Below are 5,221 nucleotides of genomic sequence, written 5' to 3'. Positions count from 1 at the left end.
AATACGTACAGCACATCTCAATGCCGATGCTAAGTCTTCAGGGTTAAAGCGAAATGTATTCCTACCCAAACAGGAAGATTATATTTAACAACAACAAAAAATTCATACTGCTTCGGTTTTAAAATCTGAATTGATTAAAATGAAATAAAATGGAAAGTTCTGTTCCTCACTCCGACTAGCCACGTCTCCTTGCTCGGCAGCCACGGCCACGGACAAAGGGCAATTCTAGAGCTGTGGTTCTCAAGGTATGATCCACGGTGGGGGCCCTTGGAACATCTCCAAGGGGTCTCAGGGGTCAAAACTATTTTTGAAATAATGCTAAAAGAATGTGACTTGCCATTTTCCACTTCTCTTCTCTCTGAAGTGTAGACACTGCGATGTTCCAGAGGCCACATGACATGTAATATGACAACAGATTGAACACAGACACATATGTGAAGCTGGGAGTCTTCTAAACCAGTTACTGAAGAGATGTGCCATTATGTAAAACAATGCCCCTCTTCTCCCGAAGTGTTTTTATTTTGAAATATTATTTTTCATGAAAGCATAGGTTACTTACATACTCACGTGAGGAGAACATGATCATTTTTAAATGAATTACTGAATAATTTAAAAATTCCCCCGTTTTAATTTCTGACATAGTGATTATTGATGGATGTAACTCTCAAAATCAAAAGCTCTTTGAAGTCCCCAATAGCTTTCCCGGTGTGAGAGCTTTGAGACCAGCTCCTCTAGAACTTACCTACCCCCCAGCCTCGTGACCTGTGAGTGGCCCCACCTCCTCCATGTTTGTTTGCACGAACTTCCAGTTCCACACAAGATGAAGTAGATGTCCTCTTCCTATTCCTCTGGCTAAGAACTTCTAAAAACTCTGGGTATTGTGTATAAAACAAACACAAGAAGACTCTGGAAGGTGAAGCGAAGAAGGGTAGGGACCTCAGGACTCAGAGAACACTGTCACCAGGGTGCTATCAACGGAGGGATAGTGGGGAGCCTGAACCCCCACTCTGGCCCAGCGATAATGGGGCACCCACCGCAACAGGTAAAACAGCTGAATGGGGGGCCTGGACTTCCGCCCCCATGCCCCCACCCCCCTCCCCCCAGTGATAACGAGGAAGCAGGGCAGTATCAAATGGGGACTGCTGAAACAGGGGATTGAAATGAGACCTAGAGTCTCATAACATGGGTACCTAAAATGTCCAGGGTACGATTTAAAATCACTCATAATACCAAGAACCAGAAAAATCTCAGCTTGAATGAGAAAAGATAATTAACAGACACCAACACTGAGAAGACAGAGATTTTGGAATTATCCGATGAGAATTTTAAAACAGCTATCATAGAAATGCTCCAATGAGCAATTGTAACATGCTTGAAATAAGAGAACAAATAGAAAGTCTCAGCACAGAACTAGAAGTTGCAAAGAAGAATCATATTCTTTGCTTGGGCTTTAAAAGAACTCCTCACATTTCTGGAGTGACCACCTCACTTTGCTCTTCCTGGAACACTGATCTCTAGTGCCTTCTTTTAAAACCCTGCTTGTCTCAGATGTCACCTCTTCTGGGAAGCCTTCCATGATATCCATGTCCTTCCACTCAAAGTATCCTTCACCAGATCACTTAGATTCAGTGCTAATTGTTCTGTCATTTGTCCCTCCCATGCTCTCCAATGTAAAAACTTGACAGAACGCACTGTGTCTTATCCCAGGTGCCTGGCATTGTACCTGGCTTATAATAAACATTCAAAAAAAAAAAAAAAAGGTTTGTTGAATAATGAATAAATCAATGAATAAATGGGAACTTTTCAGTGCTACTCTCTTCCCTATTGAGTACCGTTAAGCTTTGTGGCCCGGCATTCAATGCCCTACATGGACTGCGACGTACACCCTTTTGGTAGCTGGCTTCCCTTAACACATCCTACTTCTCTGCTGTACTGGGAACCGTGGTGTTTTGAAAGGACCTTTTACCTCCCCGTCCTCCTACCTCTGCCTGCACGTAGGACACTCTTCTATCAGCCTCAACTGTCCTCACCCATTTCTGCCACCCAAATTGTATCCATGTTTACCACTCAGGACTCCCGCTCCCTGATCTCCCTGCTGGAAGGAGTCTGCGCACCTCCGGACACACACCACTTCCCTCAGTCTTTCCTTGTGTTATTGCTCACCTCCTGCCTTACATTTTGTTGTCGGGGCATTGTTTGTTTTAATGCGGTATTCGTTTCGGGATTTAAAACCCTGTGGGTTCAAATAAACTCGTGTCTTACTCATCTTTGCTTCTGCCCCCTGAGCCTCTAGCACAGCCCCTCCCCCCTTTACTCTGAAAACCCAGTTTTGTTTTCCGAGATAATAGTCCTTGCTTCATTGGGTTTCTGCTCATATTAAATAAAACACACCATTTAAATTTTGGTATTTGCAGGACTACACGGAGGGACGAAGCCCTGTTAGCTGGACCTTCGAGACCTCTTTGGAATTCTGCTCCATTTCCGCTCTCCTCACCCAGCTCCCAGCCATGACCCTTCCTCTCTCGGTCAGATTGTTACAGCCTACCTGCCCTCCTCCCTTCCGCTCTCTCGCCTTTCTACTCCCATTCTCTACTCAGCGGTCAGCTTGACCTTTTAAAAACATAAATCAGATCATATTACTTCTCTGCTCAAAACTTTCCAGTGGTTTCCCCATCTACAACTAAGAGCCAAAATCCTTACCGAGGCCTAAAAGGCCTACCGTGATCTGGCCCGCTGATCCCCCCTGCACTCACTCCGATGCCCCCCCCAGCGGCCTTCCTGTCCTCCTTCATCTGTGGCTTCTAGAACTTGCCAAGGTTTGCACCACAGAGCTTTGCATGTGCCATTTCCCCTGTGTGGCATGATCATTTCATTCAAGTGAGCTATGCTCTCAATTCTTACCTCCTTGGGAGTGACCACTGTATGCCAAGTACGGACCGTCACTCTCAATCGTTTTGTATTTTTCATAGTTTTTCATACAACCTGAAAATGTATGTCTTTATTTACTTAGAGAAATGTGTTTGTTTATTGTCTTTCGTCTCCACCAGAACGGTAAGCTCTGCATGGATTTGTGCCTGCTCTGTCCCCAGGCACGAGAACAATGCCAGCACCCAGCAAGATGTGTTCCATGAGACTTTCGGAATGACTCAAGGCTGGCCATGAACTCCTTGGGTGGGGGCTTTCGGAACAGAAGCAGCATCCCGTTGCACGAAATTGCTTACCTGCTCCCGGGTTTGCGTGAAGAGGATGTGTGGGGTGGGTCTACCTAGAGGGGATGGAACAGGGATGACCCACGTATCCAGAGTTAGAGGACAATTCTGTGTATTCATTTAGGTGCAACTCTGGCAGAAGACACTTCCAGACATGCTTTCCACAACGGACTATGTGACACTCCAGTTAATTCCCTGGGGCTGACTATGGCCACAGCAGCGGGAGCTGAGCCTCGCAGCTTCCCGGAGTCTTCAGTCTCTTCTTTGTCCTGAGACCCTGGGACCTGCTTGGCTGGCCCGACATGGGAGAGCCCATGTGGATGAAGGCTCTAGAGGTGAAGCCCGAAACCTATTCTGACCCTGCCCTCACCAGCCTCATGACATCCAACTAAAGGAACCCTGACCGCTGGTGGAAGAGTGGGACGGTAGGATGAAGGGAAGAGCTTTGGATGCAGAGCACCGGAGTTCCAGGGAATCTGGGCAAGCCACATCTCCTCTCTGGGCCTTAGTTTGTCTTTAACGTGACATGAGGGAGTTAAGTTGCATGTATCTCTAAAATGCTCTTCAGCGGTGACTTCTTATAGTTGTTTGAGTCTCTCTTTAGGAGATCTACAGGACTAGGCTGGGTAAGGGTGGGGCAGCCAGGAGAGAACCCCCGCAGGGAAACAAGTGAACTGAAGTTGAATGGTAGGAGCCTGTCATGGCCAGCAGGTGGAGCCATTGCTGCGCCAGGGTGCTCAGGCCAAAGGTGGGAAAGTTTGATTTTTAAGAACGCAAGGAGTCCTTCAGGGCAAGCTGTCTAGTCATCAGAGAGAACTAGCTGCCACACACCCTCTAAATACACACACACACACACACACACACACACACACACACACACACGTGCCTACTTCCCAAAGCCTTCATCTGCTGACAGGCTCAAGGTAAAATACGATAGCAGGTTGCAGGGCCTGAGGTTGGACAGGTTTCAAAGATGAAGGTGACTTTTCCCCTCCTCCCATGTTTCCCAGAAACCCGTACCCCATACCCCTCTTCTCCCTGCCAGACCTGGGTCACTCTCATGGCAGGATGTAACTAGATGGAGGCCAACCTGCCTTCTCTTTTCCCATGGCCATCTCCCCTTTCTGCCACCCCCCAGGGTCAGCCATCACCTTCTAGGGAAAGTTCTAGATCTCATTCCTTGCCCCCCCACCCCCACCCTGCCCCCTGAGTCCTGTGGAGGAACCTCTGGTGAGAGCAGTTGGAGAAAAGCAAGGGGGAAGTTGATGGGGGGGTGGGGGGAGTGCTAAAGGGAAAGGTCTGGCTTTGGCCAGATAAGAATGGAAGGATCCTTTGTTTGGCCCCAACTGCCTCTGCCACTGTTGACACACTTGGGAGTGTTTCCTGAAGCTACTGGGCAGTGTCTGGCAGGGCTCCCTCCCCCACTTCCTGTGGCGGGGTGGGGGGTCTGGGAGCTGGGGGCTGCACTTGCAGACCTGTAGATGTGTTCGTGGTTAGGCTGGTGTCGTAGTGCTGAAAGCAGTGCCTCCTGGAGGAGGCAGCCAGATCTCTAGAGCAGAAGCACCCGCCCCAGCCTCCACTGTGCTGCTCCCAGCTCCGGGTGGGAGAGGGCGGGATGATCCATGGGGCACAGGGCTCCTTCTCTTGCTCACGCGTATTTTCCGTACAGTGACCCAAGTGTGCCACTTCTCAGAGACGTGTTCACAGAGGCCCCAGCTCCTACATCCTCCACACACCACCCTCCATCCTGAAGGCCCCTGCTGCACTCTGGTCTGTCTTTCTTTCTAGGACTAGAAACATCCAGCCTTCCTGTGAGCCTCCTCCAACTCTCCCCACAGAGGGAGACTTAGCCAAAGAGCAGCACCCTGGCCTTTTCCTGTTATCCCCTGAGATGGTGCCCCTCTTTCCTGGCTCCCCCCCAGCCCCATATCATTGCGAAGTCCGGCCCGGTCTGACCAGGATGCCGCTGTGGCATTCAGACACACCTGGCTGGGACAGTGACGCAGAACAGA

The sequence above is a fragment of the Ursus maritimus genome, unplaced genomic scaffold, assembly GCF_017311325.1.
Source record: "Ursus maritimus isolate PB19 unplaced genomic scaffold, ASM1731132v1 scaffold_2, whole genome shotgun sequence".
In the NCBI taxonomy this organism is placed as follows: domain Eukaryota; kingdom Metazoa; phylum Chordata; class Mammalia; order Carnivora; family Ursidae; genus Ursus; species Ursus maritimus.
Note: the sequence above shows the minus strand (reverse complement) of the source record.